Genomic DNA, 15,489 nt, shown 5'->3' with positions numbered 1-15,489 from the left:
CATTACCCCACAGCGGGTGTCCTCAGAGATTGTCACACATCGTCGTCGTCTGCTGCGCACTTTACAACCTGGCGCTGCAACGGGGAGATGAGCTGAATGAGGAGGAGCTGGAGTTCTCTTCCGATGAGGAGGATGCCGACATGAGTGAGGGTGAGGAGGCCCTCGGAGGCAATGATGACGGGGATGAGGTCCTCGCGCTGGCTAAATGAGGCAGGCGTACTCGGGAGGCCTTCATAGCTGTTAGATTTGTAGGGAATGATGGCGATAAGCAGTGAGGTGACCCAATGGATCCACACATTGCATCTATGAATGTTTGACTCCAGTCCGGCTTATAGCAGCGTGAATACTCTCTGTGCGAATGCTCCTGTCATGGAGACGCAGTGCAGGCCCTAATAGTCACTCGATTGCAGGAGGATGATGACGACATGCAGTGAGGACCTTCACATAGCCTCTGAGAATGTCTGCTTCCTGTCTGGCCAAGGGCAGCTCGTTTGCGCTCTGTGATCAGGGTCACATCATAGAGATGCAGCCATGAAAGTTAAAGGTGCTGAGAGCATGCAGAGAGAATGAGAGAACTCTGTGGCACCTGCCCACTACATTCTGGCAGCAATGACCAGCACTGCCGAGGTGCAGGCATCAGTAATGTTTCTAGGGAGTGTGAAGCTGACCATCACTTTGGCCTGAAGGCTGCACAGAGCACAGGGAAGAGGCTTTGGATTGAAACACCTGCCTTTATCTCGTGCAGAAAGGTTTCACATCTGAGTGACAAGAACACTGCTCATCAGAACAAGGAGCCATAGGTAGGGAGACATTCTTGAGAGTTTATTGACAATAGTGAACAGTATGTAAAAGTGATTAACGCCCATGCTGTGCAACTAATTCTCCTTAACTTTCCTAATCCTGCCACTACATTTTGTTGCTCCCCAGACATCTGCAGCAGAGTTGGAGGCAGCCTGCTGACCTTGTGATGACCTTGGCGGGCCTCCTCTTTAGGGCCGAGACTTGGAGGGCCCTGGCCTGCATTTGGGGTCCTGCTGTGTGGCAGTGGCACCCTACTAGGCCTGTGGAGCTGGAGCTGTTGAGGTCACAGGAAGAGGGGGCTCAGATTGTCCTGATGTTTTCGGAGTCACTTGGATGGATGGCCCTGGGGTGTGCATCTGCTGATCCTCCTCCCTATGGGTGCCCCAGGCTGACTCCTTGAAGAGTCGGGGTAGCTGAAGTGAGATCGAGCTGCCCAGCAGCCCTCTTCCGTCACACTGTTGGAGGCCAGCTATGGCATCAGTGATGGAGTTGAGCCCGCGCAGCAGTGCAGGAGCGATGTCCTGGACCAAGGTCTCCATGGTGGCCGCCATCCTACCAGTGTTGACCTAGGTGCGTTGGCATGTCGGCGCTATCACCTCAGAGCGAAGGCAGACGGACTCCTCCAATGTGCCTTGCAATCTGAGGAGTACAGCAGACATCCCTTCCTGATGTTCCGAAGCTTGCCTTTTCAGCTCCAGCAACTGTGACATGACTGAGTCCAGAGGCTCACCATCTGCCTCGGACTCAGCAAATTTCTGCCCTCCAGCAGTCCTCCAAGTGCCGGACGCTTGAGAGGCCCCTGCCTCCGCCTGCTGTGGATCAGACCATGCGATGTGTTCACCAGATTGTGATCCTGAGGCTACTCTAAAGCTAGGTCCAGCTGGGTTGTGTGTGTCTGCGCTTGTGGAGGGTGCAGGTGAGCGCTATGACAGGACTTTAAGGTAGGTGCCTCTGGACTCCTCTTCTGAGGTTTCTTCAGGGCTTGATTGGAGGCCCTGGGTCATGCAATCCAGCTGTTTCCCAGAAGTGCCTGCGGAAGCAAGGGGAGATAATTAGTGCATGGCAGTGGCCTGTGAAACAGGACACATCACTCACGGCATGGTTGTCTGATGAATGTTACACTGCTGGATCCTCACTTGGGAGAGCACCACCGACCTCACCATCAGCACACGAACAGTCCAGATCATCACCGGCCCGCTGAATGGCTCTGTTTTCAAAGTCCATGAGGACCTTGATTTCGGGCATTTCTCCACTGGTCAGCAACCCCTCCCTCTTGGTGTGTGCCAGCCTGTCCTGCATGGATAAAGATGGAGAAAGTGTAAGCAGGACACCTGCCAGGCCAGATGATAAATATACTTGGCCTGTGTGGGTGGTGAGTGGTCCCATGGACGAGATGAGGACAATGATGGTGAGTGTGAGAGTGTGAATGGTGATGTCCCTTGAACTGGCAGCAAGCAAGATCCCTGTGGGTGTGTGATGGGTTTGAGAGTGTGAGAGTTGAAAGTGATGAGAAGAGTGACTTACCTTGCCGGAACGGAGGAGATCATTCATCCTTTTGTGGCACTGGGCTGTCCCCTTTTGAAGGGTATTTACGCTGACCACCACTGCCACCACTTCCCAAGCCGGGTTAGTACTGTTCCTGCCCATCCTGTAGCCAGAGTGGGGGTAGAGGACATCCTGGCGGGCCTCCACAACCTCCAAAAGGCGCTCAAACGACGCATCGCTGAAACAGGACGTTGCAGCTTTCTTCAGTTTAAGGGCCATGTCTCCCGTGCAGCAGTGGTGATCTGGAAGCAGCGAGATGTGTGCTTGGGGCTGGACTTTAAATATGACGTCCGACGTGACGCAGCGGCGGGGTGATGGTGGGCGGGCGAATGAGAGCCTGCTCACCATGGAAACGGCGTGTTTCCCGGGAGTGCATAAACAATGTGGTGGGTTTGGGACAATACAGCATGAAAACCTGCCATCGCGGCCGGCGGATAAAATGTTGTTTTACCCGCCCACTGCTGCACTTAGGGCAAATCTGGGAAAATTCCGCCTATTGTGTCTGTACCAACTCTGCAAGTAGCAACTACTTAGTACCTTTCTTCTGAGCAGAATTTTGTGGGCCCCGACTGGTGGGTTTGCAGGCAGAGGTCCCATAAAATTCACCAGGTAGCCTTCCTGCAATTTTATGGGGGCGGAAAAGGCCTAGGGCATCTACCCTCCTGGCCGCAAGTATAAGGCTGGCAGGAGGAGGTCAAGATTGAGGGGAAGGGGTGGTGGTGGGGGAAGCCTAGCAGATTAGTCTGCTTGGGCCTCGGGCCCAAATGTTTGGGTGGGAGGTTGGTGGGGGTGGTGTCTACCTACCTCTGACGAGACAGACCCAGCAGAGGTGGCGGCAGAGTGGTATATAATCGGGAGGGAGTTGCCCTGGGATTTCTCAATATCGACTCTGGCCCCCATGAAGTCTCAGGACATCAGGTCAAACATGGGCAAGGTAACCTCCTTCTGATTACCACGTACCGCCCTCTGTCAGCTGATGGATCAGTACTTCTCTATGTTGAACACCACTTGGAGAAAGCACTGAGGGTGCAAAGGGCACAGAATGTACTTGGTTTGGGGGTTTTCAATGCCCATCACCAAGAGTGGCTCAGTAGCTCCACTGCAGACCAAGCTCACTGAGTCCAAAAGGATATAGCTGCTAGACTGGATCTGTGGCAGGTGGTGTGCTAACCAAAAAGAAGGAAAAACCTACTTGACCTTGTCCTCACCAGTCTACCTGTCACACATGCATCTGTCCATGACATTATTGGTAAGCATGACGACTACACAGTCCATGTGGCAAAGTCCCATGTTCACATTGAGGATATCCTCCATCGTATGGTGCGGCACTACCACGCGCTAAATGGGATAAATTTCGAACAGATCTCTCAACTCAAGACTGGGCATCCATGAGGCATTGTGGGCTATCATCAGCAACAGAGTTGTATTCGACCGCAATCTGTAATTTCGTAGTCTGGCATATCCCCCACTCTACCATTACCATCAAGCTGAGGCATCAACCCTGGTTCAATGAAGAGTGCAGGAAGGCATGCGAGGAGTAGCACCAGGAATATGTCAAAATCAAGTGTCAACCTGATACGGCTACAACCCATGACTACTTGCATGCCAAAGAGCACAAGTAGCATGCAATCAACGGAGCTAAGTGATCCCACACTCAACAGATCAGATCTAAACTCTGCAGTCCTGACACATCCAATCGTGAATGTTGGAGGACAATTAAACGACCAACACTTCACGGATGTCTCCGTCCTCAATAATGGGAGAGTCCAGCACATCAGTGCAAAAGACAAGGCTGAAACATTTACATCCAATTTCAGCCAGAAGTGCCATGTAGATGACCCATCTTGTGAGGTCCCCAACATCACAGATGCCAGTCTTCAACCAATTCGATTCACTCCACATGATATCAAGAAACAGCTGAAGGCACTGAATACTGCAAAGGCTTTGGGCCCTGACAATAGTATCAAAGGCTTGTGCTCCAGAACTAACCGTGCCCCTAGCCAAGCTGTTCCTGTGCAGTTACAACACTGGCAACCACTCAGCGATGTGGAAAATTGCCGAGGTATGTCCTGTTCACAAAAGGCTGTACAAATCTAACCTGGCCAATTACCGCCCCATCAGTCTACTCTCGGTCATCAGCAAAGTAATGGAAAATGTCATGGATAGTGCTGTCAAACCTGCTCACTAATGCTCAGTTCGAGTTCTGCCAGGGCCACTCAACTCCTGACCTCATTACAATCTTGTGTCCAAACACTGACAAAAGAGCTGAACTCAAGGTGAGGTGAAAGTGACTGCCTTTGACATCAAGGCAGGATTTGTCTGAGTGTGGTATCAAGGATCCCTAGCAAAGCTGAATTCAATGGAAATCGGTGCGGGGGTGGTGGGTAAAACTCTCCACTGGTTGGAGTCATACCGAGCACAAAGGAAAATGGTTGTAGTTGTTGGAAGTCATTCACTTCAATCTTGAAACTTTGCTGCAGGAGTTCCTCAGGCTAGTGCCCTAGGCTCCACCACCTTCAGCTGCCTCATCAATGACCTTCCCTTTATCATGAGGTCAGAAGTGTGCAATCACCTGTGAACATCCCCAGTGTCCAGCACCATTTGCGACTCCTGGGATACTGAAATGGCCCATGTCCATATGCCGCAAGACCTGGACAATATTCAGGCTTGGAGTGATAATTGGCAATTACATTTGTGCCACACAGGTGCCAAGCAATGACTATCTTCAACAAGAGAGAATCTAACCATCTTCCCTAGCCATTCAGTGGTATTACCATCGCTGAATTCCCCACTATCAACATCCTGGAGGTTACCATTGAACAGAAACTGAACTGGACTAGCCATATAAATACTGTGGCTACAAGAACAGGTCAGAGACTGGGAGTTCTGCAGAAAGTAACTTGCCTCCTGACTTCCCAAAGACGGTCCACCATCTACAAGGCACAGGTCAGGAGTGTGATGGAATACTCTCCACTTATCTGGATGAGTGCAGCTCCAACAACACAAGAAGCTTGACACCATCCAGGACAAAGCAGTCCGCTTGATTGACACCCCATCCACAACTTCAACATTCACTTCCTTCATCATCGACAAACAGTAGCAGCAATGTGTACAATCTACAAGATGCACTGCAACAAATCACCAAAGCTTCTTCGGCAGCACCCTGCAAACACATGACTGCTGCTATCTAGAAGGACATGGGAACACTAGCATTTGCAAGTTCCCCTCCAAGTCACTCACCATCCTGACTTGGAAATATATCGTTGTTCCTTCACTGTCATTGGGTCAAAATCCTGGAACTCCCTCCCTAGCAGCACCGTGGGTGTAGCTACACCACATGGCCTGCAGCGGTTCAATAAGGCAGCATATCATCTTCTCAAGGGCAATAGGGATGGGCAATAAATGCTCTCCTAGACAGCGATGCCCACATCCCATGAACAAATAAAAAAAAGTTTGTTCCTATTTATGTCCTTGAACTTGCCATCCTCTCTAAAGTAGTGGTGGGGGGGAGGGGGGGGGGGTGCGGTGGTGGTGCGTCAAACCTGGACTGTACTCTTACTGCAAAAAAACTAGTGATTTGTATAGATATAGCATTATCATTGATTTTGTATTATGCCACTATAAAATCTGAGAACACCTCTGTTTTGTCATTGTAGCATGATCGACAAAGTCCTCATACTTTAAAGATTTGAGTTTCTGTACCCCTAAATTTCTCTATACCCTTTGAAGTTTTCCAGTTTACCTCCCTCCCCCTTCCCCAATAAAAACACTAAATAATAAATTTACCTGAATAAAATTTAAACTTATTCTTTTAGCTTTTTCAAATAATTTTCAAAGAACAGATCATTGAAGTCTAAAGATACACTTTGTCCCAGTGGGCTGACCAAATCCTATTGATTGACTGTGAAATTGTACAACTGCATGTGTTAAGACTGCAGCTTTAGCTTTTGCACAGTCATTGCTCTGGGTAAAAACATCTAGGCCTGAATTTTTCAGGCGTCGGGCGGGCTCAGCGGGAGTGGGCGGTTGCGGAGCCGACTTCGGGCCGCGCCCGCCGAACGAAACATCGCGCGTCACTTTACGCGTCGGCGTGTTGAGCCTGCCCCGCGTGCCAACTGAAAAATCCTGCCCTTAGTCTCGGACGTTTGTGAGTGACTGAGGCCATCAAATAAAAACGAGTGAAGGTAGACAAAAACACAAGATTTTATATGAAAATTTAATGATTTTACTTTGAAATATGCTTTTCCTAAGATACATTAATTCATGGGGCGTGGGCTCTACTGGCAAGGCCAGCATTTATTGTCCACCCCTAATTGCCCTTGCGGTGGTAGTGAGCCACCTTCTTGACAGCTGAGTGACTTGCCAGGTCATTTCAGAGGAAAGTTAAGAGTCAACCATATTGCTATGTAGGCCTGGAGTCACAAAGAGACAAGACCAGGTAAGATGACAGATTTTTTGCCCCTAAAGGACATTAGTGAACCAGATGGGTTTTTACAACAATCTGGTAGTTACCTGGTTACATTAATGATGCCAGTTTTTTATTCCCAATTTATTAACTAAATTTAAATACTTTTTTTTTGAAAAATATACTTTATTCATAAAATATCTGGAAGAACATTCCAAAACATTTCAAAATCACCATCACAAAAGTGCAATCAGATTCAACTTTTACACGTGGATCACAAGGTGCATCAATACAATCAATGAATATTACAGTCATTTCAATATGGTCAATGCAGACAATCAGACAATGGTATTGGAGTTATCAACATACATCATGTTGCACTCTTGAGGTGCTTCAATACAATTATAATACAATTAGTATTCAATGCATACATTTATTTTGAGCTGTACAGCCCGAGGGGCTCTCAACAGTTCCCAGCCCCTCGGTGCACTGTGGCAGAAAGGTCTTAGACAGCGACCTTTCTCCATTGCGCTTTTGCGGCGGCTGCCCCAAGCTTTAGTGCGTCCCTCAGTACGTAGTCCTGGACCTTGGAATATGCCAGTCTGCAACACTCGGTCGGGGACAACTCTTTGCGCTGGAAGACCAACAAGTTTCGGGCAGACCAAAGAGCGTCTTTCACCGAGTTGATGATCCTCCAGCTGCAGTTGATGTTTGTCTCGGTGTGTGTCCCTGGGAGCAGCCCGTAGAGCACAGAGTCCTGTGTCACAGAACTGCTCGGGATGAACCTTGACAGAAACCACTGCATCTCTCTCCAGACCTTCTTTGCAAAGGCACAATCCACAAGGAGGTGAACAATGGTCTCATCCCCACCACAGCCACCTTAAGGGCAACGTGCAGAGGGGGTGAGACTCCTGGCGTGTAGGAAGGATCTGACGGGGAGGGCCTTTCTCACCACCAACCAGTCTTGGTGCTTGTTGGAAAGTTCTGGCGATGAGGCATTCTGCCAAATAACTTTGACAGTCTGCTTGGGGAACCATCCCACAGGATCCACCCTTTCCTTTTCCTGCAGGGCCTCTAAGACGTTACGTGCCGACCACTGCCTGATGGACTTGTGGTCAAGGGTGTTTTTCTACAAAAACTTTTCCACGAGGGACAGGTGGTACGGCATGGTCCAACTACTTGGAGCGTTCCGCGGCAGCGTGGCCAGACCTATCCTGCGCAACACTGGGGACAGGTGGAACCTCAGCACGTAGTGACACTTGGTGTTTGCGTACTGAGGGTCTACACAAAGGTGGCCATCAGTAAGAGGGTGATGTTGGGCACGTTTTTCCCCCCCTTTATCTAGAGGCTTGTACATCGCGTCCCTGCGGACACGATCCATTTTCGACCTCCAGATGAAGCGAAAGATGGCTCGGGTGATCGCCATTGCGCAGGAGTCTGGAATGGGCCAGACCTGCGCCATGTACAGCAACAGCGAGAGTGCCTCACACCTGATGACCAGGTTCTTACCCGCAATGGAGAGGGAGTGTCGCTCCAACATGCCCAGTTTTCTTTGCACCATAGACACTCGCTCCTTCCAATTTCTAACACATGCCCCGGTCCCTCCGAACCATATCCCCAGCACCTTCAGGCCGTCAGCCCTGATGGTGAATGGGACAAAAGATCGGTCAGCCCAGTTCCCAAAGAACATGGCGTCGCTCTTCCCACGATTTACCTTGGCTCCCGAGGCCAGTTCGAACTGGTCACAGATGTGGATCAGTCTGCGCACCGACAGCTGATCTGAGCAGAAGACGACGACATCGTCCATGTACAGGGAGGCTTTGACCTGAGTGCCTCCACTGCCTGGGATTGCCACTCCTCTTATGCCCGGATCCTTCCTGATGGACTCAGCAAAGGGTTCTATGCAACACACAAAAAGGACAGGGGAGAAAGGGCAGCCCTGCCTGACTCCAGATTTAATAGGAAAGCTATCTGATTCCCACCCATTGATTGAGACTGCACTACTGATTTTAGTGTAGAGCAGTTGGATCCAATTGCGAATTCTCTCCCCAAACCCCATTTTGGAGAGCACATCCACCATGTAGGTGTGCGATATTATGTCAAAGGCCTTCTCCTGATCCAGGCTGATGAGGCTCGTGTCCACACCCCTGTCCTGCATATAGGCAATCGTATCCCTGAGCAGCGCGAGGCTGTCAGAGATCTTCCTGCCCGGCACAGTGCAGGTCTGGTCAGGGTGGATCACCAATTCCAGAGCGGACTTGACCCGATTGGCGATGACCTTGGACAGAATCTTATAGTCCACATTAAAAAGTGAAATGGGTCGCCAATTTCTAATTTCCTCCCTTTCCCCCTTGTGCTTGCAGATGAGGGTGATGATGCCTTTCCTCATGGATTCTGACATGCTGCCGGCCAGAAGCGTACTCTCATACACTTCTAGCAGGTCTGGGCCCATCCAGTCCCACAGAGCCGAATACAACTCAGCCGGCAAGCCGTCGCTTCCGGGAGTTTTACTCTTCTCGAAGGACTCAAGGGCCTTAGTTCGGCAGGAGTTAGCTGTTTGTCCAGGCTCTCCCGTGTACTGTCGTCTAAGACCTCCGTGATAGAGGACAGGAAGGACTGGGAGGCCGTGCTATCTGTGAGCTTCATGTCATACAATCCGGCATAAAAGGATTTGCTGACCCTCAAAATGTCGGACTGCGATGACTTTACTGAGCCGTCTTCTTCCTTCAGGCTGCTAATCGCAGAGCTCTCTCTGTGTACCTTTTGGAAGAAGAAACATGAGCACGTCTCATCCTGCTCCATGGAGCAGACTCTGGAACGGAAGATGATCTTGGAGGCCTCCGAAGCAAAGAGCGAGGCTTGCTGGCTCTTCACCTCTTGGAGTTCCTCCTTGACATCGACCCCTATCGGCTGCAGCCGGAGCAGATTCTGCATATTTTTCTGGAGTCGGGACATTTCCCTCTGTTCCTTTTTAGCTTTCTGGGCGCCTTTGAGGATGAAAAACCTCTTGATGTTTCCCTTGATCGCTTCCCACCAGTGTGTCAGGGACTCATAGAGGGTTTTCATGGTGCCCCAACCTTTGTAATCCCTCTTGAGCTCCTCAATGCTCTCTGGGATCAGCAGTTGCACGTTTAGCTTCCATGCCCCCCTGCCCACCCTCTGGTCTTCCTCTAAGTGTCAGTCAGCCAGTAGGAGGCAGTGGTCAGAGAAGAACACCGGCTTGACGTCGGTGGATCTGACTGCGAACGCGCGGGACACAAACAGGAAGTCTATCCTGGAACGGATGGACCCGTCTGGCCGTGACCAGGTGTATCTACGCTGCGCTCTGTCTGCAGGGTTGCTGAAGACGTCGTGCAGCTTGGCATCCTTAACTGTTTTCATCAGGGATCTGGACGTAGCGTCCAATCTGCTGTCGGCCCTGCCGATCGTCCAGCCGCATCGATGATGCAGTTGAAGTCACCGCCCAGAATGACCGGCCTGGAGGTCGCCAGCAGCAGTAGGAGCTGCCGAAAGACCACCACCCGCTCGGCCTTTTGTGCCGGGGCTTACACGTTAATTAATCGGAGTGGAGCATTCTTGTACATTACGTCTGCTACGAGGAGACGCCCGCCCACCACCTTCTTAACCTCGGAGACGGTGAAGTTGCCTCCCCGCAGCAGAATACCCAGGCCGGAGGAACGAGAGTCATTTCCTCCCGACCAGATCGATGGCCCATGGGACCACCGTTGTGACCACTGTCTGTAGGAGCTGAGGTGCGGTATCGCACACTCCTGCAGAAACAACAGGTCAACTTTGACCTTTGCAAGGTAGTCCAAGGTCACTACACATCGCGTAGTAGATTTAATGCTACACACATTTATGGATACAATTTTTACACCCATTTTAAAGCATTTGGTCTCTTACCAAACCTGTTGTCTCTAAGAGTCCCAGACCTTTGGTCTGCACATGCATACCCATTGTGTTCACATATTGCCTCACTTTGGATGGGCTGAGGAAACTATCCTGACCTCCCCATGGGCAATGTTCTGCTCAGGTGGCATCTGGGGTTTCGTGCAGAGAACGGGATTTGAAATGTCCTCTGTTGGAGAAGCTTCTCCAATCCTCTCCCCCTATGGGGCGTTGCTGCTCCCGGCTTCCCAGAGCTGGGGTGCGCTGAGCACTTCACTGCTCCCAGATTCCTGGGGCTGGGGTGCGCTGGCCTCTTCGGGTTGTGGGCAAAGTTGAGGTGCGCCGGTCTCCTCATTGTCTCCAATGTTCTGGAGCTCGGGTGTCTCGTTCTCCAAATCCCTAGAGCTTTGCCACTTCTTCTGTAGGTGCCACCCTTTCCCTTCTTCGTCCGAAGAGCAGCTGCCCTTGTCATCCGTGTCGGATGGGAGACGCCTCTTGCCACTTGTCTGGGAAGTGGCTTGGTCCCTTCTTAGCCCCTTCTTCCTTTTGGCTCTCTTCACCAGCTGCCACTCCCCCTGCTGATTTTCCACTGCTTCCTCCTCCTCCTCCATTGATTCGCTCTGCTGAGGAGTGGGAGGTTCAGGGGGCAGTGCTGTTGATTGGCTGTCTGCTGCCTCAATCTTTTCCTCCACCTTGTCTCTCTCTGTATCCTCCTTTGTCCCGTTGCGCACATTGGAGGCCTTGGTGGTTGGAGTGTTGCAAGTGTCCTTGGTAGTAGTGACACGAAGCATTTCCTCTGCTTCCCCCTCGTTGGCTTTGGCTGCCTGTGCATAAGTGAGGCAGCGTTTGGGGCAGGTCCTGTAGAGGTGGCCTGCCTCGCCACACAGGTTGCAGCAGTTAGTCTGTTTGCAGTCCTTTGTCTGGTGCCCTTCCTGTTTGCAGTTCTTGCAGAGGGCAGCGCTGCAGTTGGCCGCCACATGACCAGACTTGCCACATGAGCGACAAAGTTTGGGCTGCCCAGCGTAGACAAGGTAGCCACGGCTTCCCTCGATAGCGAAGCTGGAAGGAGGGTGGAAGATGGCTCCCTTACCATCGGTCTTGAGCGTGACCATAAACTGGCGTTTGCATGTCCAAATCCCGAAGGCGTCTCTAACCTTGGTGCAGCTCCCAACTTTGTCGACGTACCTGGCGAGGAAGGTGAACACGTCGGCGACAGGGACGTAGGGGTTGTAGAGATGCACAGTCACCACACGGTCCCGTTGCAACAGCAGAGCAAAAAGCGGCTCCAGCGTCAAAATCTTCATCTCCGGCTGGTCTCTCTTCTCCTCGAACACCTTCAGGAACTTGACGCAAGCTGCCACACGCTTGAAAGTCACGTCGAAACATCCAGCGCTGGGGAAGTCTTGCAGGGAGTAGATCTCCTCCGCTTCAAATCCACACGCCTTCAACAGAATCTGTTTGATGAAGAAGGCCCGATCCATGGGTGCTCCTCCTTCGCTGTCCTTCACCGTCACCCGGACGGTGTTACGTACCCCATGGTATGGGGCTCGACTGGTTATAGCCATCGCTTCACGACTACACTTGATCTTAGCCAAAAGGCCGAGAACGAAAGTTAAATTCACCAGCTGCTGTGGTGAGATTAGAATTCATGTTTCTTGGATCATTAGTCCTGTGGCATAGCCACCATGCTATTGCACCCTTTTGGGCTTGTGGTCAGTTGATATGGAGAAGAAATTAAGTAGAAAGATTTGTCAGAAAGTCTTCTAAGCAATTTGGTTTGTTTCGTTTACTTTATCCTTTTGAAGAAATTTGCATATTGCTAAAGTAGAATTAATAAATGTGAAACACAGTTAAACAATTTGTATTTCAGCCAATCAGCTGAAAGAAATTAGAATTTAGCTTGAATAAATTGATTATTTCGTTAACAGTTGATTTGTAATGCACTAATTTGAATAACTCAAATATTTGAATATGTCTTACTTTTTCATCCAATTATTTGTGTGGAAACCTTGAGGAAGGTTTTCCCATTCCCATACCTGGGGCATTTGGATTGTCGGAATACTGGAAAATTGAGCAAGGAGCAGTGCACCCTGTGTAAAAGAACTCTAACTATTCTGTCTATTTAAATGAACGGATGAAAAAAAAGGGGCTATTTTAGGAATGTGAGATTGTCCGGTATTGGCTCCACCCAGGTGGTCCAGCAAAATGTGCCCCTTATCAATGGCCCCGATTGTTATATCTTTTTGATCAAGTATGCAGATTTGGTTTTTTTTGAAGCATTGAATGCAGAGAAAAAATGGTAGAATGTTTGAAGATATGTGGGAGGTAGCTTACGAGTACTAGGAGAGATGTGTGTGAGTGTGTGTGAAGAAGCAATGGGAAGTGGGTGACATAATGGGTGAATTGCATCATAAGAGCATTATGGAGGAGGTTCATTGAGCGTGGAAATGTGGAGGGATTCTGGCATTGACAGGATGAGGATTCTGGATTACAGCAGTGTGGAGAGGGTGTTGCTGGGGTATGATGTTTGATCCCGATGCTTGGGAGCACTTAGTAGAGGATACAAAGGTGCAGAAAGAGATCTTGAGTTGTGGGGGACACTGAAATTGCAGAAATCAGAAAGCCTTGAGGGATATCTAAGCTAACATAAAAAGGTTTTTAAAAAATATATCAAGAGAAAGAAGTTAGTGTAATGTGGTCCACTTAATGCAGGCGTAAGTGTTATGTAATTGCAAATCAGGAAATTATATGGCTACTTTTCATCAGTCTTGACTGTAGAAGGTTAGGATGAAGTGCCAGAGAGACAGGAGAACTAAAAATAAACCAAGGTAAGTAACTAGATTTGATATTTTTTTTAAAAAAACTTTGTAATGGGGGAAACTATTGATAAAGATAGACAAATCTCTATGATTCAAAGCTCTCCATCCCAGGGTATAAAAGGAAGCAGGTGAAGAAGTTGTTGATGCATTCGATTAAATTCAGGAATTCCCCCTTAGATTCCAAAACTGCCATTATTTAAGAAGAGTAAGCGTGATGTCAATGAAATTGGACCTATTCGTCTAGCATCAGTTGTGGGGAAGCTGCTAGAATCTTTTATTTGGGAAAAAGTGACTGAGCATTTGGACAAATATAGAGGATCAGAAAGTGCCAGCAATAAATAAATAAATCAGGTCTGACAAACCTAGTTGAATTTTTTAGGGAGGTGACAATCATGGTAGATAAGGGAATATCTACGAATGTTGTCTTTATAAATTTCCATTAGGCATTCAATAAGGTTTCACATAAAAGTCTATTAACAAATATGAGAGAGCATGGAATTGGGGGCAACATATTGGTTTTGATAGGGAATGCATTAGGAAGTAGGAGATAGAGAGCAGGGATAATAGGTAATAACTTAAATTGGCAGGATGTGATTAGTGCTGTACCTCAAGGACATGTAATGGAGCCTTAGCTTTTCACTGTATTCATAAATGATTTGGATGAATGAGTAGAGAACTATATGCCTAACTTTGCTGGTGGTACTAAGTTAACTGGCACAGTAAATAGTGTAAATGGGAACAAAAAGTTGCAATAGGGTATTGATGGATTAATTGGACAAACTGTGGCAAATGCAGTTCAATGTAGGAAAGTGTGAGGTCATCGGTTTTGGACCCAAGTAAGATGGATCAGGAGCAGAGATTTAGAGATCCAATTAATAGAAATCACTAAAAACTAATGGATAGGCACAATAAATATTTTTAAAGGCTAATGGAATGTTGGCTTTTATCTCGCAAGCTGGAATACAAAGGGGCGAACGTAATGTTACAGCTGTATGGAGCTCTGGTTAGAACACATTAGAGTGCATTCAGTTCTGGGCACTGCACATCAAGAAGGATATATTAGCCTACCTTGGAGGGGGTGGAATGTGGATTCTCAAGAATGGGACTAAAAGGATTGAGAGGACCGGTTGCATAGACTAGGCATAGATTCCTTTGGATGGTGAAATATTATTACTGTGTAAAGAAACAACACCTGGATAAGGCACAAGGCTCTCTTGAATGCAGGACCCATGCAGGAATTGGACTTCTTCATATAAAGAACATAGTCCACTGAACAGAAAGGATTTGCACTCAATTGATGGTCGGATTATCATTGTGCACATCTGTACCTGTTATCTAGGATAAAGGATCCCACAATCTACAGTGTTCACATTATTCAAAGATGGTTAATAACTGCCTGGATGGCTCTTACAATACCAAGACTAATCTTCAAAAACTAACTGCTGATCCCACAGTTTATATCAGAAGCAAGACTGGCTGTTTTCCGTTCCCCTCCCATATCCTTCTGCAAAACAAACATATAGTCTGTGACTTGGTTTTATAATTGATGTGTCCATTCAGTGTTTTAAATTATACCTCCTGGAGGATATAGTATTTCCCGGCTAAGGTTTATCTCTGTCATAATTCAGTGGGATTTATCCGTATTGAGCAAGAAAGAAGCATGTTTTGGTCCTACTCTCATTTTTCTCTTGTGGATAGCAGCTTTTCATCATTCTGCCAGTCACACCTCTAAGCGTGTCTTTTTTCTTTATTTGTCCTGTTATCATTCCATTTGATCTTGCACTTCTAGCTCTTTTGTCATTTAATTTCTCCTGTCTTCCACCCTATCTTCACTTCCCTTTTTTGTTCTTCTTCCCTTTCCTTCCCTCATGCAATTGCATAAAACCCATTATATTTCCAACTTTTCCCAATTTTGATAAAAGGACACACAACTGAAATGTTAACTCTGGCCTGGATTATCCAGCCCCTCCGTAGGTGGGACCCGCCACGGGTGAGGCGGCGCACCAGCCAGCTCATTGACTTGCGGCGGGA

General features: G+C 48.5%; 1 protein-coding gene across 1 annotated transcript in view; it reads left to right on the top strand.

Moving 5' to 3' along the window:
- Positions 1–15,489, top strand: part of LOC144694130 (uncharacterized) — a 220,675-nt gene that overhangs the window by 69,031 nt on the left and 136,155 nt on the right. The gene's annotated exons all lie outside the window — the stretch shown is intronic.

This window comes from Cetorhinus maximus, chromosome 2 (assembly GCF_964194155.1).
Source record: "Cetorhinus maximus chromosome 2, sCetMax3.hap1.1, whole genome shotgun sequence".
In the NCBI taxonomy this organism is placed as follows: domain Eukaryota; kingdom Metazoa; phylum Chordata; class Chondrichthyes; order Lamniformes; family Cetorhinidae; genus Cetorhinus; species Cetorhinus maximus.
This window is presented reverse-complemented; position numbering and strand designations above follow the sequence as displayed.